This window comes from Pongo abelii, chromosome 20, assembly GCF_028885655.2.
Source record: "Pongo abelii isolate AG06213 chromosome 20, NHGRI_mPonAbe1-v2.0_pri, whole genome shotgun sequence".
NCBI classification, from domain to species: domain Eukaryota; kingdom Metazoa; phylum Chordata; class Mammalia; order Primates; family Hominidae; genus Pongo; species Pongo abelii.
The window spans coordinates 48,760,201-48,785,061 of NC_072005.2; the positions used below are offsets into that span (position 1 = coordinate 48,760,201).

General features: G+C 43.9%; 1 pseudogene; it reads right to left on the bottom strand.

Moving 5' to 3' along the window:
* Positions 1–519: 519 nt before the first annotated feature.
* On the bottom strand, positions 520–16,285 carry LOC100448750 (pregnancy-specific beta-1-glycoprotein 6-like; annotated as a pseudogene).
* Positions 16,286–24,861: the final 8,576 nt, after the last annotated feature.

A 24,861-nucleotide genomic window follows, 5' to 3' on the forward strand; every position in this document is an offset into this window, starting at 1 on the left:
TAAATAATTTCCCTGTATCTCATTTAATCCACACAATAACCCTGTCAGGTAAACATTATTTCCATTTTGCCAATGAAAAGACAGGCTTAGCATGGTGTAAAAACTTTCCTGGTGTTGTATGGCTAGTGACAGGTGGATCTGAGCTTTGATTCTAGGACTATTTGACCTCAAGTCTAATGATGATGGTAGTAATATAGCAGCTGACATTGGTTCCTCTGTGTGTGGCATCTTGTTTCATTGACTGCATTAAACCTTTAAAAGAATGGTATGAAGAAAATACTCTCATTGCAATTTTCAGTTGAGGAATCAGAGGTTCAGAGAAGTTGAGTCTTGTGCAAGACATTTATAACTGTAAACTCTTATATTAAAAAAGAAGAAAGATCTCAGGTCAACAACCTACTTTAATACTTCAGGATATGAAAGAAGAACAAACTAAACCCAAGCACAGTGAGTGAGGGAAATAATAAGGATTAGAGTGGATATAAATAAAATGGAGAATGGAAAAAGAATAGAGGAAATTAATGAAACCAAAAGTTGATTCTTCAAAATAAAATCAACAAAATTGACCACCATTAAGTAGATTGACTAAGAAAAAAAGAGAAAAGTTTAAAATTCCTAAAATCAGAAATGAAAATGGACTCTGAGCATGGTGGGTCATGTTTTCATCCTAGCACTTTGGGAGGTCACAGCAGAAGGATTTCTTGAGACCAGGTGTTTGGACCAGCATAGGTAACCTGGGGAGATGCTGTCTCTACAAAAAATAAAAAACCAGTTAGCTGGGCATGGTGACATGCACCTGTAGTCCTAGCATCTTGGGAGGCTGAAGAAGGAGAATTGCTTGAGCCCAGGAGGTTGAGGCTGCACACCACTGTATTCCATCCTGGGCTGGCCTACAGAGTGAGAGCCTGTCTCTCGCTCTTCAAAAAAAAGAGAAATGAAGCGATTACTACCAATTCTAATAAAATAATGATTATGAAAGTAGTATAAATAATTGTATGCCAATAAATTGGATAACCTAGATAAAATAGAGAAACTCCTAGAAACACACAAAAATATGAATAGAACTATAATCAGTAATAAGGTTGAACCAATAAAAGCATTTGATGAAATTCAGTATTTTTTCATAAGAAAAACATTCTAAGAATGGAAGGAAACCACCTCAACATAAAGGCAATATGTGAAAAACCCAATGCTAACATCATACTCAACGGAGAAAGACTGAAAGCTTTCCCTGTATGAGCAGGAACAAGACAAGGATGCCTGCTTTTGACACTTTTATTCAACATTGTATTGAAAGGTCCAGTCAGAAAAATTAGGCAAGAATTTAAAAAAAGACATTCAAATTGGAAAGAAGGAGTAAAATTATTTCTGCTTATAGATAACTTGAACTTATATGTAGAAAATCCTAAAGATGGAACAAACCTATTATAATTAATAAATAAATTCAGTAATGTTGCACAATACAAAATCAACATTCAAACATCAGTTGTATTTCAATACACTAACCATGAACAATCTGAAGAGAAAAAAATTTCAATTTATATTAACATCAAAAAGAATAAAATATTTAGGAATAAGTTTAACCAAAGAGGTGAAATGATTATACCTGAAATCTACAAAATATTGCTGAAAGAAGTGAAAGATGATATCAATAAATTGAAAGATATTTTGTTTTCATGAATTGGAAGACCCAATATTGTTAGGAGGACAGTGCTACCCAAAGTGAGCTGCAGATTCAATACAATTCCTATCAGAATCTCAGTGACATTTTTGCAGAAAAAGGAAAATCTGTCCTAAAATTTATATTGAATCTCATGACTCTAAATAGGCACACAGCTTTGAAGAGGAAGAATGAAGCTGGAGGACTCACACTTCCTGATTTGCGCATTTACTACAAAGCCCCAGTAATCAATACAGTGTGGTACTGGCATAAAGGAGGACATAGAAATTAATGAAATATAATAGCCCAGAAAGAAATGCTTGCATATATGGCCAAATGATTTTCATCGAGTGTGCCAAGATCATTCAATGGGGAAGGGACACTGTTCTCACCAAATGATATTGGGAAAGCTGGATATCCAAGGGCAAGAAGAGTGGAACCTTTACCTAACACCATGTACAAAAATTAAGCCACAATAGATCAAAGATCTAAACGTAAGAGCAAAAACTATACAACTCTTAAAAGAAAAGCTTCATGATACTGGATTTCACAATGATTTCTTGGTTGTAACAACAAAAGCATAGGCAACAAATAAAATGGATAAATCGGACTTCATAAAAATCAGAACCTTTTATATATCGAAGAACATTATCAAGAAAGTAAAAAGGCAACCCACGAAATGATAAAAATATTTGCAAATTATATGTGTGATAAGAAATTAATTTCCAGAATACATGAAAAGCTACAAGTCAACAACAGCAAACATCCAAAAACCCAATTAAAAAATGAAGAAAGGATTAAAATAGAGTTTTCTCCAAGGAAGATATGCAAATATCCAATAAGCCCATGCAAAGTTCCTCAGCATCACGAATGCTTGGAGATATGCAAATCAAAACCACAATGTTACACCACCTCACACACTTTAGGATGGCTTTGACAAACAACAACAATGACAGCAACACAAAACAACAGGTGTTTTCAAGTAGATGGAAAAACTGGAGCTCTAGCGCATTGCTGTTGGGAATGGGAAACGTTATAGCCACTGTAAAAAGTGGTGTGGCTGTTTCTCAAAAAATTAAACAAATTACCATTTGATCCAGCAATTCCACTTCTGGACATACTCCCCATAGAATTGAAAGAAATTTGAACAAATATTTGTACACTGATGTTCAGAGAAGCATTAATCACAATAGCCAAAAAATGGAAACAACTAAAAAGTCCATTGAAAGAGAAGTGAACTCCAACAAGTTTACAAGAAAAAAACAAACAACCCCATCAAAAAGTGGGCGAAGGACATGAACAGACACTTCTCAAAAGAAGACATTTATGCAGCCAAAAAACACATGAAAAAATGCTCACCATCACTGGCCATCAGAGAAATGCAAATCAAAACCACAATGAGATACCATCTCACACCAGTTAGAATGGCAATCATTAAAAAGTCAGGAAACAACAGGTGCTGGAGAGGATGTGGAGAAATAGGAACACTTTTACACTGTTGGTGGGACTGTAAACTAGTTCAACCCTTGTGGAAGTCAGTGTGACGATTCCTCAGGGATCTAGAACTAGAAATTCCATTTGACCCAGCCATCCCATTACGGGGTATATACCCAAAGGACTATAAATCATGCTGCTATAAAGACACATGCACACGTATGTTTATTGTGGCATTATTCACAATAGCAAAGACTTGGAACCAACCCAAATGTCCAACAATGATAGACTGGATTAAGAAAATGTGGCACATATACACCATGGAATACTATGCATCCATAAAAAATGATGAGTTCACGTCCTTTGTAGGGACATGGATGAAATTGGAAATCATCATTCTCAGTAAACTATCGCAAGAACAAAAAACCAAACACCGAATATTCTCACTCATAGGTGGGAATTGAACAATGAGAACACATGGACACAGGAAGGGGAACATCACACACTGGGGACTGTTGTGGGGTGGGGGGAGGGGGGAGGGATGGCATTGGGAGATATACCTAATGCTAGATGACGAGTTGGTGGGTGCAGCGCACCAGCATGGCACATGTATACATATGTAACTTACCTGCACGTTGCGCACATGTACCATAGAGCCTAAAGTATAATAATAATAATAATAATAATAATAATAATAATAATAAAAAGAAAAAAAAGAAAAAAAAAGAAAGAGAAGTGGGTAGGCAAATGAGGTATATCTATACATTGAAATGTTATTCAAACTTAACAAGGAATAAAATTCCAATACATCGTGCAAAATGGATGAACCTTGAAGATATTATGCTAACTGAAATAAGCCAGACATGAAAGGATAATTATTATATAATTCCATTTATAAAAGATAGATAGAATAGCCAGTTACATAGAGACAGAAAGTAGAATGGTGGGTGCTAAGGGTCAGGGGGAGAAGGAGTGAGAGTTACTGTTTATTGGGTACAGAGGTTTAATATGGTAAGAAGAAAAAGTTCTGGAAATGGATAGTGTGATGGTTACGCAACACTAAATTGCACACTTAGAAATAGTTAATGATAAGTCTTATATTGGATATATATAAAATGTCTGGTAGTCTTACCCTCTCTATAATTACACACTTTTTGGCACTGCCCCTTTCCTGCCATGCGGAGCCCCAGGGGTGAATCTCTCTATTTCTCCAGCTCTGCATCAGTCACTGTCCTCCATGCTGTGTCCCACGTGCTGTGCCCAAAGCCTAATACAGCTGATGACTTCAGAGCCAGGAAGCAGCTCAAGAGTCTGCCCTGAGGCTCCCTCTCTTCTTATTTCCCTGCAGCCTGGCCCGGGGGAAACTTGGCTTCAACTGGCAGCTCGATTTAGCCAAATTCAGAATAGGCCACCAGGGCTCTTTCTCCACACATGCTGGTCCTATCCCAGGTGGAGTCAGGCAGGGCCAGTCACCAGAGGAGCCTGGAGCAGAGCAGGAAGCAGAGTCTGAGCTGCTCCTCCCTCACCCAAGGGGCTTCCTCCTCTCATTTGGGGGAAAAGTGTGAGCTTGTTTCAAATCCTCAGATGTTCCTTGTAGCTCATGGAATAGGTACAAGAAAACAAAGATGTGGTAGAAGGGGATTTGTTGGTGACAGCGAGAAGCAACTCGATCTTGAGGACTCTGCTTCTTGTCCCTCTGTGAAGCCTCTTCTACCACACAGTGCTCAGGGCTGATAAAGCCCCCTCCCTACCTTTCTCAGGCCAGACACAAGGTCAGCCATGAGAAAACAGAAAAACAAGGAGAAGAGAGTCTGCAGAGACAAATTGGGAGGGTTCAGGAGGAGAATTTGGGATTTGCTTGTGCCCATGGGACACAGGCTGGGAATAAAAATGTTTTCCTGACTCTTGTCTGAAAGCCAGATAGAGTCCACCTAAAACCCTGTTGCCAACGATGCTGGGACCCACTTACCAGAGACTTTGACTATCACGGATTTGGAGCTTTCCTTGCCAGTGGCTGAATTACGAAGAGAGCAAGCATAGAGCCTGCTATGCTTTGTAGTAATCTGGGGGATAAAGAGATTTTGTCCTGATAGCTGAAACTTCCCATTAATTGTCCAAGAATACTCTGCCGGTGGGTTAGAGTCTGCGAAGCAGGACAAGTAGAGGTTTTCTTCTGAATGGTAATAGGTGAATGAAGCGTAAATTCTGGGGGAGGTCTGGACCATCTGGAGCAAAGAGAATAAGGTCACAGGTGATGTCATCTGAGGGAAGAGGATGCTCCTGGTCTGTTAAAGGGACACAGTGACCCTCTGAGCCAAGACACACCCTCAAGTCCCAGCCAAACCCCCTCTATGTTCACTGAGGTATTCACCTGTTTCTGCCATCACAAGCTGTGGGCACCAAGTCTCCCATGACAAGAGCGTCCCCTCCCCTTGTATTCCTGGTTAAGGCTGTGCCTACCCAGGTTTTCCCAGGGCAGGGAGTCATGGCCAGCTCGGATGTCCAGAAGTAAAGGTGTCTATACTTGGACCGGAGAGAGACCGAGAGGCCTGGCCTCGGTCGTTTGGATTTAAGCTGGTGTCCTGGCCCACAGAGGAACAAAAGATACTCACAGAGGACATTCAGGGTGACTGGGTAACTGCGGATGCCAACATATCAGTCCCGTATTTCACATTGATAGGATCCTGTTTCATTTCTCGTGACACTGGGTAGAATGAGGATCCTGTTTTCAATGGGTCGCTTTACCCTGGGACTGACCGGGAGGCTCTGACCATTTAGCCTCCAAATGTAGGTGTAGTTCTCACTCATAGGTTCACAGGTGAAGGTTAAGACATCCTTATTCTCCCTGGGGTTTAAGTTGTTGATGGTGTTGTAGGGCTTGGGCAGCTTCGCTGTGTGGATAACAGAGAGAAGATTGTCCTGTGTGACACCTTTGATTCCTCCACAGGCATCCTTCAATCAGAGTTGGCATCTCCCACCTCTCAGCCCACCCGAGTCCTTGAAAGCCAATAGCTGGTGGGTGTGTCACAAGACAGATGCATGATGATCTAAGGGCTCAAAGACTGTGAGGCTGCCTGCTCTGTCTTAGTGTAACACAGACTTTCTCAAGTGTCAATTGAGCAGCAGTGTTGGGTCATGGACAGACACGTCAGTGGGAGTCACAGCCCCTGGTACCCCTCCCAGTCCCTCCCTAATCAGTTGACTGGCTGGCTCACCTTGGGTTCCTTACCTGGAATGTGCAACTGCTGGGCCTCTTCCAAATTCCATCCTACTTTGCCCCCCTAGATATGATCTCCCTGCAGCTTCCATTTCCAAGGACTTTTTAGAGATGAGTAATAATGGGACTTCCCATTGTCCTGAAACCCTGAAGATACCAAGCAGCCTGGCCTGGGACTGGATGTTTCAGCATAAATAACACAGGGGAGACCAGAGTCAAGCCTGGAGGTCATTTCAGTCATCAGGCAGTGGAGGCACAATGTGGGGCAGTTTTTTGCAGGTGTTTCATAATGACTTACTTGAACCAGTGACCTCTAAAGATAGAGCACAGTGCAAGGAATGATCTACAAAGAGTGAGAGGGACAGGCAAGGGCTGGTGGCTTTGGGCTGGAACCATGTTCCCTCTCCTGGGTTCTTTAAGTTTCCTCTCCTTCTGCAGAGGGCAGGTGAGGACCATGTGGATCTTTCCAGAAATACGTGTGGACATTTGCAAATGCAGAACTGACTGGTGGAAAGGGTGGGAATGAACTGCTGGAAATCTGGTCCTCATGGACCATGTGTGTTTAATGGATATGACACAAATTTGGAGAGAAGTTTTGCAAATATTTTGTTTCATTGGATATTCTACTCTCTGATTTCATGGGTTCGACTACTCTAGGAACCTCATGTAAGTGGATTCCAGAGTGAATGTGAGAAGAGACTGCTGGTTGCCAGGAGCTGGGAGTGGGGAGAATCAGAAGTTGTTCATGGGTGTGCAGTTTCAGTTACGCAAGGTGGGGAGGTTCTAGAGATCTGCTGTAGAGCTTGATGCCTATAGTTCACACAGATTGAGTATTTCTTATGCATAAGTCTTAGGACAAAGAGTGTTTTGGATTTCTGATTTTTTTATTCTGAAATATTTGTCATATACTTAGTGGTTTAGCATTCCAAATCTGAAAGACTCAAAATCTAAAATGCTTCAGTGAGCATTTCTTTTCAACATCAGATTAGTAGGCAAAAGTGGGAGGTGATAAGCTAAATATATTCTTGCCCTTTTTTTCTATCACTACGTTTCTAGCTGGGTGATTACTTTTTGGTCAATTCCATACTGGCCATGCTGCACTCACATATTTTTGATGGCTTTGGGATGTGAGAAAGTCTGATTGCTATTTTCGATGTCATCAGAACTTTCCACCTTTTGTGGATGCAACTTTTTCTCAGTGTTTGTGTTGTGGCAGTCATTAATAAGAACCTCTCAGGTCAGATTTAGGACAGAGTTTTCTAAATTCTGCCAAAAATGTTATTGGGATTCTGGTAGGGGTTGCATTGATTCTGCAACTCAATTGGATAGTATTGTCTTTCTAACAGTAGTGATTCTTCCAATCCATGAAAATGAAATGTCTTTCCATATATTGATATCGTCTTTAATTTCTTTCAGCAATGTTTTGTAGTTTTCAGGGTATAATCATTTGACCTTTTTGGTTAAACTTATTCCAAAATATTTTATTCCTTTTGATGTTAATGTGAATTGAAATTCTTTCCTTAACTTCCTTTCAGATTGTTCATGATTAGTGTATAGTCTAAAGAATGATCTGGAAAGGGTGAAGAGGACAGGCAAAAGCTGGTGGTTTTGGAGCAGAAACATATTCCCTTTCCTGGGTTTTTGATTTTCCCTCTCCCTCTGCAGAGGGCAGGTGGCTGTTCCCTGACAGCTAGATAGACTTCACTGGAAAACATATTGCCAATGCTCCAGGGATCCACTTACAAGGGACTATGATCCTCTTGATTATGAGATTTGTTCCATCAGTGGCTGAGTTATGGATGAAACAGACATAGACCCCTCTATATGTTTTAGTGATTTGGGGGACAAAGAACACTTGTGCTGATTGCTGCATCTTCCCATCAAACATCCAAGAACGCTCTGTCAGTGGATGACAGTCTGTGGGGCAGGAGATCTTGGGGACTTCCCCTGTATGGTAATAGGTGTATGAGGAAGAAATGGTGGGGACATCCGGGCAATGTGGAGCAAAGTGAATAACGTCAAGGCGATATTGTCAGAGGGAAAGGAAAATCCTGGTCTCTGGAAGGGCCACAGTCACAGTGACCCTGTGAAGCAAGTCACAACACTGAAGTCCCAGTCAAATCCCTACTGTGTTCACTGATCTGGAGCCTGAGACATTCACCTGTTTCTCCCATCACAAGCTGTGGACCCTGAGTCTCCCGTGACAGGAGTAGCCTCTTTTCTCCTATTGTTGATCAAGCCTAGGCCTACTCTGGTTTGCTTGGGGCAGAAGGTCATGGCCAGGTTTGATGTCCAGGGATAAAGGTCTCTGTACTTGGACCTGAGAGGGACGGAGAGGCCTGGACTCTGACCACATGTATTTGGGATGGCAGCCTGGCTCACAGAAGAACAGAAGATACTCACGGGGGAGATTCAGGGTGACTGGGTCACTGCGGCTGGCACTCACTGGGTTCCGTATTTCATATTCATAGGGTCCTGCAATATACTTTGTGACACCAAATAGAAAGAGGGTCCTGTTGGTTTCAGACAGCTGCAACCTGTGAGTCATAGGGAGGCTCTGACCATTCATCCACCACAGGTAGCTTGCATCCGGAGTCTCAGGATCACAGGTTAAGGTCACAGCCTCCATGGCCTCCCTGGGGTTTAAGTTGCTGCTGGAGATGGAGGGCTTGGGAGTCTCCACTGTGCAGAAAACAGAGAGAAGATGGCCCTGTGTGGCACCTTTGATTCCTCTAAAGGCGTTTTGCAATCAGAATTGGCATTTCCCACCTCTTAGCCCACCCAAGTCTTCAAAAGTGCATGGCATGTGTATGTGTTACAAGACAGATGCATGGCAATCTGAGGGCTCAGAAATTGTGAGGCTGCCTGCTTTATGTGGGAGAAGCACAGACTTTCTGAAGTGTGAATTGAGCAGCAGCATTGGGTCATGGAAAGACATAGGACCAGCAGTCACAGCCCCTGGTGCCTCTCTGAGTCTCTCCATCTCCAACTGCCTGCCTGGCCCACCTTGTGGTCCTCACTTGGAGCATGCAGTGCTGGAATCTTCTTAGTTTCAGTCTTACTTTCCCCCCGTGGTATGTTTTCTCTGCAGCTTCCCTTTCCAAGGACATCCTAGAGATGGATGATGGAACTTCCCCTTGTCCTTAAACCCCTTGGGTAATGGAAAGCCTGGCCTGGGACTGGGTACTTCAGCAGAAATAACACAGGGGAGATGAGTCAAGCCTGGAGGTCAGTTCAATTATCAGGCAGTGGAACCAGAAGTTGGGGCAGTCTGCAGTTTTCCCAGATGTCTCATAGTGACTGACCTGAGCCAGTGACCTCTAAAGATAGAGCAGAGTCCAAGGAATGACCTACAAAGAGTGAAGGGGACAGGCAAGAGCTGATAGCTTTGGACCAAGACCATGTTCCCTGTTCTGGGTCCATGATTCTCCCTTCCCCCTTTAGAGGGCAGGTGAGGACCATGTGGCTCTTTCTAGAAATACATGTGGATGTTTGCAAATGCAGAACTGACTGGTGGAAAGGACGAACGTGAACTAATGATGGAAGTCTGGCCCTCATGGACCATATGTGTTTGTTGGATATTAGACCAATATTTGGGAAGAAGCCTTGCAGATACTTTCTCTCATTAGACATTCTACTCTCTGATTCTGAGTTTGACTACTCTATGTAACTCATATCAGTGGATTCCAGAGTGAATCAGAGAGTAGAGTAGTAGTTTGCCAGAGCTTGGATCAGGGGAATAGGGCGTTGTTCCGAGAGTGTGCGATTTCAGTTATGCAAGATGAGGAGGTTCTAGAAATCTGCTGTACAGCTTCATGTCTATAGTTCGTACAGATAAAGGGCTCGTTATGCAGAAAGGTTAAAAGAAAGTGTTTTGGATTTCTAATTTTTTTTATTTTGGAATATTTGCAGTATACGTTCTGGTGTAGCATCACAAATCTGAAAAATTTAAAATCCAAAATGCTCCAGTGAGCACTTCTTTTAGCATTACATTAGTGGTCACAAGTGTTGAGTTTTGGAGCATTTCAGATTTTGGATTATTGGATTTGGGATGCCCAATTTGTAATACTGTAATTTTCCCATAAAAAGTTGTCAGGAGTTTAGACCTCATGTTGTGTTCTGACTCTAGTAACAACAACAACAAAAATTTGGAGGAAACATTAAAATGTTTTCTTAAGTGGAAATTTTTACTGATGGTCCAAACGTCTAAGATCAATTGATGGTTGTAGTATTTCTCTTGAGACCAAAATAAGGTTTAGGTGTGCCATGAATTCCAGCAGGATCACATTATGCTCAAAGAAAATGACAAAGGTGTTTTGAAATTAGCAACTCCTTAAGTAGAGAGAGTCCCGTTAAAATGACAGAACTGGTTAGTGTGTTAATTTCATAAAGGGAGGAATGATGCCAAATTGAAAGAAGTGATGTGTGTTACGTTAGTAAATATAGAAAGAACTCCCTGCTTCTAATTTCTGTGCAGAGTTAGGAAAAATGGGGAGGACCCCAAAACAGGTATGTGAAATGCTTTCTTCATTTTCTCTTAAGCTCAGGAAGCACCACTAAAATTTAAGTTTGTGTGAATTAGGAAGAGTCTAAGTGAGATGCCAATGGCTCGTGTGTCTCCCCACACGAAGAACTCCAACTTATGAAAATGGCATCATCTTGAGGAAACAGTTGTATGAAGCACAGGCAGTAAAACCATCAGATAGCACCCACCTGGCCACCTCCAATTGGTCCCCAAAACCACCAGTATTTCCATTAGGTGTATGTTACAGGGGTTGTAGTTGTCCCACAACTACAAAATTTAAAAACTGCTATTGTCAAAACAAAATATTAAATATGAAGTTGAATATGTTGTTCCACTTTTTTTTCCCCACTCTTTTTGAACTTTCCTGTTTCAGTTTTGGAAGTTTCTATTGACACAACCTCAAGCTAGGGATCCTTTCCTCAGCTGTGTGCAGTCTACCAGTAAGCATCAAAAGCATTCTTCATTTCTCTAACGCCATTTTTTTTCCTGAGACAGAGTCTCGCTCTGTCACCCAGGCTGGAGTGCAGTGGCATGATCTCAGCTCACTGCAAGCTCCACCTCCCGGGCTCATGCCATTCTCCTGCCTCGGCCTCCCAAGTAGCTGGGACTACAGGTGCCCGCCACCACACCTGGCTAACTTTTTGTATTTTTAGTGGAGATGGGGTTTCACCATGTTAGCCAGGATTGTCTCCATCTCCTGACCTTGTGCCTGCCTTGGCCTCCCAAAGTGCTGGGATTATAGGCATCAGCCACTGTGCCCATCCATCTCAGAGGGATTTTAACAAGTTGTTGACTTTTGATTTTGTTCAGCTTTTTACTTAGTGTTAGAACCGAGTGACAAATCCCAAGCTTGCTATATTCCTGACAGGAAGCCAGAAGTCTCTAGGAAATGACCAGAGAATGTGAGCTCCATGGCAGGTTGAGGATGGAGTCACGAGTGAAATGGGCGAAATGAGCCCATGGGCTTTGGGGAGTGCAGGCCTGTCCAGCCTCTGACACCCTGGTGAGTCAGTGCAAAGATTACAACAGTGATAGCAAACTAGCATGGCTGACTCCATCTGGCATCTAGTCTCAGGCTGGCTGTCCTGACTCATTCCTGGGCATAGGCCAGGCTAACCTTGGGAGGAATTTAGTTTATGGTTTAACTTTGAAGAAAAATGATAATAGTTCCTCCATAAAACTAAGACCCTTACTTTGCCCAGGGACTGCCTTTGTCAAACTAGTGAAAGACCATGAGATTTAGATTATAGGAGGGATCTGAATTCTGCTAAAATGTAGGCACAGTTTCTATAATCTCTGACTGCTGCAATGTCATTTGGCCAGAGTTTACAAAATTTGTAACTAATTGCTCCTATAGATAACATCACTATTGTAGAACGTGAGATTGGTCTTTTGAGGTGTTTGTCATTCTTTTGCATTCTGGCAACTGGCTGACGTCATCCATACCTATGACTAATGGCTCAGCCAGTCATGTGGCCCCTACATAGAGGCAGATTCAAGTACAAACAGATTATTTCCCTCCGCCCACATGATTCCATCACCAAACAATCAGCAGTACTCATTTTTTAGTCCTGTGCCCCCGAAACTATCCTTGAAAATCTCTAACCCCTGATCCACTGGGGAGGCTGATTTGAGTAATAATAAACCTCCATCCTCCTGTTTGGCAGACTTGGAGTCGTTAAAACCTTTCTTTACTACAAATCACCGTTTCAAAAATTTTGTGTGTGTGTGTGTGCAGGAGGCCAGAATAACTTGTCTGGCAATGATAAGATTGGATGGAGGAACTGCCTATCCCTGTCCCATGGTCTTGTCCACAGGTCAGCCTCACAAAGGGAAAGATCCCTGGATGGGAATACAGTGGAAGCTCATTCTCTTAGTGACCTGGGGACATTGGCTGGAGATGAAGCCTGACAGGAGTGGCAACTCCAGGTGATTTCTGAGTCTTTCCTATTTCCTGGGAGGTGGGCCAGGCCACAGTGTTAGTGGGAAGGGAACAGAACAGCCAGCCTAGTTAGAGGGAGTGTCTGGGGAAGGCCTAGGAGTGGAGGAAGAAGATGTGCAGGACAGGGCTTGCCAGTCAGAATGAAGTGGGATGAAGATGAGGGACACAGAGAAGCAGAGAGAGGCAGAGACACCATGGCAGTGAGCAGTGAGGGAGACACTGACTTCAGAGACCCTAGGGACCAGGTGCCCCCAGTTCCACAGTCCAGGACCAAGGAGCCCTGAGAACCCTCCAGTGGCCAAAGAGATTCAGAGTTAAATGAGGTGGGGTGGCTTCAGGGGAAGAGGTAGTGGGTGGATGAAACATGGGTGTCAGCCTCTGAACGACAAGGGACAGGTGTGGCTAGAACCTCCTAGGATTCTGCATCCAAGATCTGGTCTGTAAAGAGGTTTTGGATCATTCATTTCTTCATTTGTTATGTGAGAGCTCCTGAGTGTGTCTCTCGCTGGGCCTGTGCTGGTGCAGGGTGTGAGTGGGGAAAGAAAACAAGGTCCTCTCCTTGATCCTCTCATGACAGTGACATGGACACTTTGGGAAACACAGGATTTTAGGTTCAGTGATGGGGATTAAGATCTGAGGGGGAGGCCTGTACATTTTTTTTGCATTGACTCTGATGGTTGAATGAGGTGATTTAGTTCTGGAGTACAGACTAATCAGCTGACCATTTGCTCTCACTCCTCTGAGGTTTGGATGCCTATGAAGAGAGGATTTGAGCCAATAAGTGACTATGTTGTCCTTGGAACCCAGTAAGCCCTCACTTCTGGTGGAGGAGAGGATGGGCCTGTGGCTGCAGACAGACCTCATGTGACCCTGGTCTCCCCTTTGTGTTGGTGTGACTCTGGTTCAGTGACTGTGCCTCCCTGTGCCTCAGTTTTCTCTCAATCAAATAAGCTAAATGGCAAATGGACTGTGGCTTTTCATGCCATCTGTGAATAAATGTTAAATTATTCAGTCACCTGACCTAATGCTTGGCACAGTGAAGGTGTTCACACAAAGAGCATTTATTATTAATTTGCTTCCATGAGAAAGCACCTTTAGGTCAGATCCCTGTGGACAAGCTGCTATGTGGTACATCTTCTCTCTTCTTTTTCTGCTTCTGGGGACATTAGACTTTCTATGAACTGTCCTAAGTCTCCCAAGTCAGTTGGCTCATGGCCTACAAAGCTTGTTTTTCTGTCCTCTCCACTCTGAGTCTCAGGTGAAGAACGCTCTGTCCTTGCCCAGATGAGGCTCTGAGGGCTGAGCCCTGGCTGGTGAGCAGCTCCAGGAGACACAGTCCTCAGCTGGTAAATCCTTGGTCCCAGCAAGCCCTGCCAAAGAAGCCACAACCCAGCCCTGGCACAGGCTCCTCAGCTTTATCTGGAGGAAGGATTTAGGGACAGGTTCTGGGGTTGGGGCTTCTAGAGCTGAGCTTCTCTGAGAGTATCTCAGTGGGCCACTCAGGCCAAGCCCTACTCAGTTCTCCAGGGTCTTTGTCAGGGTCAAATTTATGAAGAGGGCATGAGGTGCTTGGCTGAGACTGATCTCCTCCTGCTGAGTCCCCCCATCAGACTGTCGTTCCTCGGCAGCAAGTGTCTGCAGGGTCTGGATGCTGGAAAGGAATTCTGGTCTGTTGAAATTTGTCTCCTCTGTGTGTGTCCTGCACTAAATGTGCATACCCCAGCATGGGACATAATGCAGAGAGTGACAGAGGCAGAGTCCAGGCCTGACAATCCTGTGTGTGTGAAGTAGAAATGACCTCTGCCTCCCAACACCCAGGGATCATGTGGAATCACTCACGGTATAACGTGAAGGTGAAATGTCGAGTTTCTCCTCTAGTCCCATCACATTGCTTTATGATGTGTAAGGTGTAGGTTCCTGTGTCCTCCCAGGTGACATTCTGGATCAGCAGGGATGCATTGGAATATACTGTTTCTCGTCCACTGTATGCAGGCCCTATAAAATTAGTTGACCGTCTACTACATATGATGTAATGTAATGGTAGAGGTCCATCATTTGCCCTTTGTACCAGAAGTAGCCAGTAAGATTCTGGGGCAAATTGTGGACAAGTAGAACATCCTTCCCCTCAGAAACTTTGGGTGGCTGGGCTTCAATCATGACTTGGGCAGTGGTGGGCAGGTTCCAGTCGATCAAAACTGATGCTTGGAAGTGGAGAGAGCATCAGTTAATATTGAGACCTATGTTCTGGGGTGAAAAGATGGGGCCCTGTGTCCTGAGAAGGTCTCATCAATCTTCAGCCTTGAAGACACATACACACACACACACAAACACACATACACACACACAAAAGGGGCATGTGTGTTTGTGTGTGTGTATGTGTATGTGTCCTACTGTCGTACTAGGTCAAGATCAGCGGCATGACCCGCATTCCTTCAACACTTCTGACCTTGGCATTTTTCTGTTTGGAATCCTCTTCCCCGGGGGTCCTCACGGCCCCCTCCACACTGCCCTCAGGTCCTGCTCACATCAGGGCATCCTTAGACTTCTTTCCTGACACCTCCTTCAGACACCCTGGGTCTTCCCTTTCTGAGCTTTCCCTGCTCTGCTCCCTCCAGGGTTCTTGTCATCACCTGACCTCACATTCTAGATCTCTTTGCATGTCCGTCTTCTTCCCCATGACAGCGTGAGCTCCGTGAGGACAGGGAATTTTGTGATCTGGGTTGCACCCTAGTGTCTGGAACAGGCTGTAGACTCCTGTAGATGTGAGAGTTCTCAGGGCCCTCCACACCCTGGATGTCTTTTTTTCCCCCAATTGTTGAGGTTTTTTGCTGAGGACAGTGTTTCGTCTCCTGCTTATATTTCTATTTGAAGTGTCATCTGATATAGTTATTATTATCATTTTTCAACATGTGGTGGCCCCTGATGATTAATCAGGAAAACAGAACACTTAAGATTTTCCTACCTCTTACAATTCCGGTTCAATGTGACTTTCTTATTTTGACACCTGTCCCTCTCTGGTGTATTTTCCCCTATCCAGGCTCCAACAGAGCCTTCTTTCCTTTTTTTTCTTTTTTCTTTTTTTCTTTTTTTTTTTTTGAGATGGAGTCTCGTACTGTCGCCCAGGCTGGCGTGCAGTGGTGCTATCTAGACTCACTGCCACTTCTGCCTCCCGGGTTCACGTGATTCTCCTGCCTCAGCCTCCCGAGTAGCTAGGATTACAGGAGCACACCACCATACCTGGTTAATTTTTTTTATTTTTAGCAGAGACAGGGCTACATTTTGTTGGCCGGACTGATCTTGAACTCCTGATCTCGTGATCCACAGACCTCAGCCTCCCAAAGTGCTGGCTTCTTTTATTTTTTAGAACCGCATCCTCTCCAGGAGACCCCATCCAGTCACTCTGCTTCCTCCTCCTGTCCTCTCCCAGGAAGTTCTCTCCTCACCTGTGAGCAGGAGCCCCTTCCAGGTGATGTGCTGTGTGCAGGGAGGGGCTGAGTGTGGCCCCATGGTCTCTGCTGCTTGCGTGTTCTCCTCTGTGGAGATGAGCCTAGGATCCAGAAGCTTCTTGAGCACGGCTGTCAGCTGTGCTGTCCTTCCTCCTTCTGCACTGAACCTCTTCTCCGGACAGGAGCACTTCTCAGGCTCATGGGTGGGTTCAGGCCCAGGACACCTCTCTGTCCCCTCCTCTCTCAGTCCTGCCTCCTTTTCCCTCCTTCTGTTTTTCCTTTTGTCTGTGTTGCAGGTCCCTGGGAATTGTGGAGGCCTCTGCCTTCTTCAGCAGTGATTCTTTCATCAAACCTCAACACACACTGTGCAGACACACACACACACACCCACACAGTCACACACATACCCTGCAGGTTGGGCAAGCACAGTCCTGGGCCTCAGCCTCCTGCTGTCCCCATGGCTCTGGGTCGGGGTGCACATTCACGCCCTTTGCCCTCTTTCATCCCCATCTGACTCTCCCCTGCAGTGCAGGAGGCTGGAGCTGCACCAGGTCCCTGTCACAGTGATGCCCCACTGTACTGTGGGTGAGCTGTGTGTTGCCTGGTGAGAGGGACCCTTCCTTTCTCTAATCGTGTCTAGCTTGGCTGCAGCTTCCAAGGATGGACATTCAGGACCTGGGTGTCCCAGAGGAAACTGTCCTTCCTGGAGGTGTGCAGGGTGAATCTCTCATGCCTCTTGAGAGGAGAGGCCTGTGCTGTTTGCTCAGTGGGGGCTGTGAGTCCCATAGTCATAGGGACAGTTCTCGGTCACTCTATGGCTCCCTGCGGTCTGGCGGCTGAGCTGGAGCTCAGGGTTTCTCATGTTCTTCCTGACCATCTTTGATGTCCTCTCTTCTCTGCCCAGCTGATTGTCCTGTGGTCACCACACCTTCCCCGTGGTGGTGCAGGAGGAAGTGGGGAGTTACCCAGGAACCCCGCGGGACATGGCTCGCTGAGACGCAGGAGGGGGAGCCTGGGGCAGAGCAGGGTTCAGAGCTGGAGAGATTCATCCTGACTTACTCCGTAGCCATGAAGGGCTCAGCCCTCCGTGTGCTGAGATACCCAGGGGTCTGTCCTGAGGGTTTTGACCTGGCCAAGCTGCTGTCTGTAAAGGAGGAACAGGCAGTGGCCAGAGAGCCTGTCTGGAGGGACGTTGCTCACACCTGAGAGGGCAGTTGGAGGTTAGTTGTGTTGTGGGAGCAAAGAGCAATAACACCCCCCTTCTCCCCACAAGCACACAGGAGAAGTCTGTCTTCCCAAGGGACTGCTGGGGGTAGGTGGCCACATCCCGGATGGTGCCTGTGTGTGACCATCACAAGCGTTCTGAGCCCCGCGAGGTGTAGCGGGCAGGCAGGTCACAGGGTGCCTGGCTGATTCCCGGGGAGGCTGTGGGCCCTCATGCAGCCGCTGTTTTGTGTCAACGCTAGGCTTGGCCTGGGATGCCCCAGAGAGCAGGACAGATGGAGCAGGGGCGGGTATTTAGGGAGCAGTGACAGAAAGAGTTGATGAGGATGGAGGGAGGTCACCAGGGGAAAACGCCCAGTGTGGTGTCGCGTGCACCAGCGCTGCCCTGGGAGATGCCTTTAGCTGGGCCCAGGGAAGGAGTATGTGTGTGGGGCATGAGCTACCTGCAGAGGGAGTGGTGTTAGGTTGGCGGCCACCAGGTCAGGGAGGAGCTGACAGAGTCCCTATGGGGAGCATGGACGGCGCTGAGGACTTGGGCCGAAGTGACCCTGGTGAGGGTGGACCCTGCTGGGCAGTGGGTTCCGCTGAGGGAGGTTGGCATCCCCTGGGAAGGCTCCAGGCTGGGAGGGACTCTGTCGCCCTCTGGTGGACAGGGAGGGAAGTGTGAACGGCAGCAATCCCAGGCCAGGCTGCATGTTTTCTTCCACGTGGATCTGCACACCTCACACGAGGTCACACATATGTTATGTTACAGCTCCATCACCTTCCAGCCCCGTGAGTCCCAGTCTCTGTGGCTCTACGTTCACTGTTCTCCCTCTTTCACAATCAGATGTCCCAAACGCAGATTTTTGTCACCTTCTGTGAGTTTGTGTTTGTGTGTAGTAGGTGGCACTGTGTATACCCTGGGGGCAGTGATGTCTGGGGCTTAGCAGTGCACGTGGGCTTTGGAGCAGAAGAGGGAGCAGCAGGGTGGGAAGATGAATGTCAGGGGGGCAGGGACAAGTCATTTTCATATTCTCACTCTCAGGGACCAGAACCCAGGATTCTGACTCCAGGGCACACCCTGCTGGTGTCCCTGGATGTCATGATGCTCATAGTGTCATGTTGCCTTGGCGTTTATTTTTTAAGGTGTAAGTTTATTTGACTCAAATCAGAGGCAGGGCTTGGTCACCATGGCAGTTTTCAATACTGTATCTGGTTCAAGTGGTTCCAGTTGGTGGCCAGAGGTAAAATCTTAGAGGCGTCTCTCCTGCTTGGTGTGCTCGGCTCCCGTCTCTCCAGATGCTTTCTTTAAACTGATAATTCTGACATTTGCCCTCACATTTAAAGTGACCACCTCTCAGTCACAGCGTGAGCTCCTGGTCCCAGTGTTTGCTGCTTGCTTTGAACACATCCATTAAGCTTCCTGCTGGAAACCTGTCAGATAACATCCTGGACTTAATAAAGCCATTGGCTTACTGGTCTCTTCTCTCCTACCTGCCTGGGCTCACTGACCTCTGTGTCTGTGGTCTCCAGGGGTGCCGACTGCTCCCTAGTGTCTGTAAGTAGTAAAAATACTTACACTTTCACGTTGTGGTTGTATTGCTGTGGCCTCACATGCCATCCAGGGCCTGATATTGAGGCTGCCTTATGGGACCTGTGCTGGTTGAGCCCCTGCTGGAGCTCTTGTTCTGGGGCCTCTGGTTCTTCTGGGGACAGGAGCTTCCAGCTAACTTGATTGAAAAACTGATGCATTTCATTGAAAACGCTGTGTCAGATGATGTATTCATGGGCTTCAACTGCCATAACAAACACCTTATCCTGGGTGAATTAAATAATAGAAATCTATTTTTCACAGTTCTGTAAATAATGTGCTATTGTAACCACTTTAAAATGCACAATCAAGTGAAATTAACCACATACACAATCAAGTGAAATTAACAGTGTTAAATTACCATCACCGCTGTTTTTCCTAGGAAAATTTTGTCATTTTAAACTGAAACTTTATATCTTTTAAACAATAACTCCCTGTATGTTCCACCCTAGACCTTGATCATCGCTACTCTGTCTCTATGAGTTTGTCTAGTCTTGATGTTTCATATAAATCGAATTATACAATTATGTTATTTTATTTCTGATATATTTCACTTAGCATAATGTTTCCAAAGTCCATGCATGTTCCAGCGGGTGTCAGAGCTTCATTCTGCTTCATGGCAGATTAACATACTGTTGTATGTGTCATCATATTTGTTTATTCATGTGTTGATGAACACTTGGAATTCTTTCATATTTTATCTTTTGTGAATAATACTGCAATCAACATTCCCATGCAAGTAACTGTTTGAGTCCCTGGATTTAATTCTTTGGGTATATACCTAGGAATGGATGTTATTTCAAATAAGAATTCTATGATTAGCTATTTTTTATTATTATACTTTAAGTTTTAGGGTACATGTGCACAATGTGCAGGTTTGTTACATATGTATACATGTGCCATGCTGGTGTGCTGCAGCCGTTAATTCATCATTTAGCATTAGGTATATCTCCTAAAGCTATCCCTCCCCCCTCCCCCCACCTCTCAACAGTCCCCAGAGTGTGATGTTCCCCTTCCTGTGTCCATGTGTTCTCATTGTTCAATTCCCACCTATGAGTGAGAATATGCTTTGTTTGGTATTTTGTTCTTGCGATAGTTTACTGAGAATGATGATTTCCAATTTCATCCATGTCCCTACAAAGGACATGAACTCATCTTTTGTTATGGCTGCATAGTATTCCATGGTGTATATGTGCCACATTTTCTTAATCCAGCCTATCATTGTTGGACATTTGAGTTAGTTCCAAGTCTTTGCTGTTGTGAATAGTGCCGCAATAAACATATGTGTGCATGTGTCTTTATAGCAGCATGATTTATAGTCCTTTGGGTATATACCCAGTAATGGGATGGCTGGGTCAAATGGTATTTCTAGTTCTAGATCCCTGAGGAATCGCCGCACTGACTTCCACAGTGGTTGAACTAGTTTACAGTCCCACCAACAGTGTAAAAGTGTTCTATTTCTCCACATCCTCTCCAGCATCTGTTGTTTCCTGACTTTTTAATTATTGCCATTCTAACTGGTGTGAGATGGTATCTTATTGTGGTTTTGATTTGCATTTCTCTGGTGGCCAGTGGTGGTGAGCATTTTTTCATGTGTTTTTTTGGCTGCACAAATGTCTTCTTTTGAGAAGTGTCTGTTCATGTCCTTCACCCACTTTTTGATGGGGTTGTTTGTTTTTTTCCTGCAAATTTGTTTGAGTTCATTGTAGATTCTGGATATTAGCCCTTTGTCAGATGAGTAGGTTGTGAAAATTTTCTCCCATTTTATAGGTTGCCTGTTCACTCTGATAGTAGTTTCTTTTGCTGTGCAGAAGCTCTTGAGTTTAATTAGATCCCATTTGTCAATTTTGGCTTTTGTTGCCATTGCTTTTGGTGTTTTAGACATGAAGTCGTTGCCCATGCCTATGTCCTGAATGGCAATGTCTAGGTTTTCTTCTAGGGTTTTTATGGTTTTAGGTCTAATGTTTAAGTCTTTAATCCATCTTGAATTAATTTTTTATAAGGTGTAAGGAAGGGATCCAGTTTCAGCTTTCTACATATGGCTAACCAGTTTTCCCAGCACCATTTATTAAACAGGGATTCCTTTCCCCATTGCTTGTTTTCTCAGGTTTGTCAAAGATCAGATAGTTGTAGATATGTGGCATTATTTCTGAGGGCTCTGTTCTGTTCCATTGATCTATATCTCTGTTTTGGTACCAGTACCATACTGTTTTGGTTACTGTAGCCTTGTAATATAGTTTGAAGTCAGGTAGCGTGATGCCTCCAGCTTTGTTTTTTTGGCTTAGGATTGACTTGGCAATGTGGGCTCTTTTTTGGTTCCATATGAACTTTAAAGTAGTTTTTTCCAATTCTGTGAAGAAAGTTATTGGTAGCTTGATGGAGATGGCATTGAATCTGTAAATTACCTTGGGCAGTATGGCCATTTTCATGATATTGATTCTTCCTACCCATGAGCATGGAATGTATTCCATTTGTTTGTATCCTCTTTTATTTCATTGAGCAGTGGTTTGTAGTTCTCCTTGAAGAGGTCCTTCACGTCCCTTGTAAGTTGGATTCCTAGGTATTTTATTCTCTTTGAAGCAATTGTGAATGGGAGTTCACTCATGATTTGGCTCTCTGTTTGTCTGTTATTGGTGTATAAGAATTCTTGTGGTTTTTGTAGATTTGTTTTATGTCCTGAGACTTTGCTGAAGTTGCTTATCAGCTTAAGGAGATTTTGGGCTTAGATGATGGGGTTTTCTAGATATACAATCATGTCATCTGCAAACAGGGACAATTTGACTGCCTCGTTTCCTAATTGAATACCCATTATTTCCTTCTCCTGGGTAATTGCCCTGGCCAGAACTTCCAACACTATGTTGAATAGGAGTGGTGAGAGAGGGCATCCCTATCTTTTGCCAGTTTTCAAAGGGAATGCTTCCAGTTTTTGCCCATTCAGTATGATATTGGCTGTGGGTTTGTCATAGATAGCTCTGATTATTTTGAGAGATGTCCCATCAATACCTAATTTATTGAGAGTTTTTAGCATGAAGGTTGTTGAATTTTGTCAAAGGCTTTTTCTGCATCTATTGAGATAATCATGTGGTTTTTGTCTTTGGTTCTGTTTGTATGCTGGATTACATTTATTTATTTGTGTATATTGAACCAGCCTTGCATCCCAGGGATGAAGCCCACTTGATCATGGTGGATAAGCTTTTTGATGTGCTGCTGGATTCGGTTTGCCAGTATTTTATTGAGGATTTTTGTATCAATGTTGATGAAGGATATTGGTCTAAAATTCACTTTTTTGGTTGTGTCCCTGCCCGGCTTTGGTATCAGGATGATGCTGGCCTCATAAAATGAGTTAGGGAAGATTCCCTCTTTTTCTATTGATTGGAATAGTTTCAGAAGGAATGGTACCAGTTCCTCCTTGTACCTCTGGTAGAATTCGGCTGTGAATCCATTTGGTCCTGGACTCTTTTTGGTTGGTAAGCTATTGATTATTGCCACAATTTCAGATCCTGTTATTGGTCTCTTCAGAGATTCAACTTCTTCCTTGTTTAGTCTTGGGAGGGTGTATGTGTCAAGGAATTTATCCATTTCTTCTAGATTTTCTAGTTTATTTGCATAGAGGCGTTTGTAGTATTCTCTGATGGTAGTTTGTATTTCGGTGGGATTGGTGGTGATATCCCCTTAATCATTTTTTATTGCATCTATTTGATTCTTCTCTCTTTTCTTCTTTATTAGTCTTGCTAGCAGTCTATCAATTTTGTTGATCCTTTCAAAAAACCAGCTCCTGGATTCTTAATTTTTTGAAGGGTTTTTTGTGTCTCTATTTCCTTCAATTCTGCTCTGATTTTAGTTATTTCTTGCCTTCTGCTAGCTTTTGAATGTGTTTGCTCTTGCTTTTCTAGTTCTTTTAATTGTGATGTTAGGGTGTCAATTTTGGATCTTTCCTGCTTTCTCTTGTGGGCATTTAGTGCTATAAATTTCCCTCTATGCACTGCTTTGAATGTGTCCCAGAGATTCTGGTATGTTGTGTCTTTGTTCTCATTGGTTTCAAAGAACATCTTTATTTCTGCCTTCATTTCGTTATGTATCCAGTAGTCATTCAGGAGCAGGTTGTTCAGTTTCCATGTAGTTGAGTGGTTTTGAGTGAGTTTCTTAATCCTGAGTTCTAGTTTGATTGCACTGTGGTCTGAGAGACCGTTTGTTATAATTTCTGTTCTTTTACATTTGCTGAGGAGAGCTTTACTTCCAACTATGTGGGCAATTTTGTAATAGGTGTGGTGTGGTGCTAAAAAAAATGTATATTCTGTTGATTTGGGGTGGAGAGTTCTGTAGATGTCTATTAGGTCTGCTTGGTGGAGAGCTGAGTTCAGTTCCTGGGTATCCTTGTTGACTTTCTGTCTCATTGATTTGTCTAATGTTGACAGTGGGGTGTTAAAATCTCCCATTATTATTGTGTGGGAGTCTAAGTCTCTTTGTAGGTCACTCAGGACTTGCTTTATGAATCTGGGTGCTCCTGTATTGGATGCATATATATTTAGGACAGTTAGCTCTTCTTGTTGAATTGATCCCTTTTCCGTTATGTAATGGCCTTCTTTGTCTCTTTTGATCTTTGTTGGTTTAATGTCTGTTTTATCAGAGACTAGGATTGCAACCCCTGCCTTTTTTTGTTTTCCATTTGCTTGGTAGATCTTCCTCCATCCTTTTATTTTGAGCCTATGTGTGTCTCTGCATGTGAGATGGGTTTCCTGAATACAGCACACTGATGGGTCTTGACTCTTTATCCAATTTGCCAGTCTGTGTCTTTTAATTGGAGCATTTAGTCCATTTACATTTAAAGTTAATATTGTTATGTGTGAATCTGATCCTGTCATTATGATGTTAGCTGGTTATTTTGCTCATTAGTTGATGCAGTTTCTTCCTAGCCTCGATGGTCCTTACAACTTGGCATGATTTTGCAGTGGCTGGTACCAGTTGTTACTTTCCATGTTTATCACTTCCTTCAGGAGCTCTTTTTGGGTAGGCCTAGTGGTGACAAACTCTCTCAGCATTTGCTTGTCTGTAAAGTATTTTATTTCTCCTTCACTTATGAAGCTTAGTTTGGCTGGATATGAAATTCTGGGTTGAAAATTCTTTTTTTTAAGAATGTTGAATATTGGCCCCTACTCTCTTCTGGCTTGTAGAGTTTCTGCCAAGAGATCCGCTATTAGTCAGATTGGCTTCCCTTTGTGGGTAACCTGACCTTTCTCTCTGGCTTCCCTTAACATTTTTTCCTTCATTTCAACTTTGGTGAATCTGACAATTATGTGTCTTGGAGTTGCTCTTCTCGAGGGGTATCTTTGTGGCATACTCTGTATTTCCTGAATCTGAATGTTGGCCTGCCTTGCTAGATTGGGGAAGTTCTCCTGGATAATATCATGCAGAGTGTTTTCCAAGTTGGTTCCATTCTCCCCGTCACTTTCAGGTACACCAATGGGACGTAGATTTGGTCTTTTCACATAGTCTCATATTTCTTGGAGGTTTGTTCATTTCTTTTTATTCTTTTTTCTCTAAACTTCCCTTCTCACTTCATTTCATTCATTTCATCTTCCATCACTGACACCCTTTCTTCCAGTTGATCGCATCAACTCCTGAGGCTTCTGCATTCTTCACGTAGTTCTTGATCCTTGGCTTTGAGCTCCATCAGCTCCTTTAAGCACTTGTCTGTATTGGTTATTCTAGTTATACATTCGTCTAAATTTTTTTCAAAGTTTTTAACTCCTTTGCCTTTGGTTTGAATTTCCTCCCGTAGCTCAGAGTAGTTTGATCATCTGAAGACTTCTTCTCACAGCTCATCAAAGTCATTCTCCGTC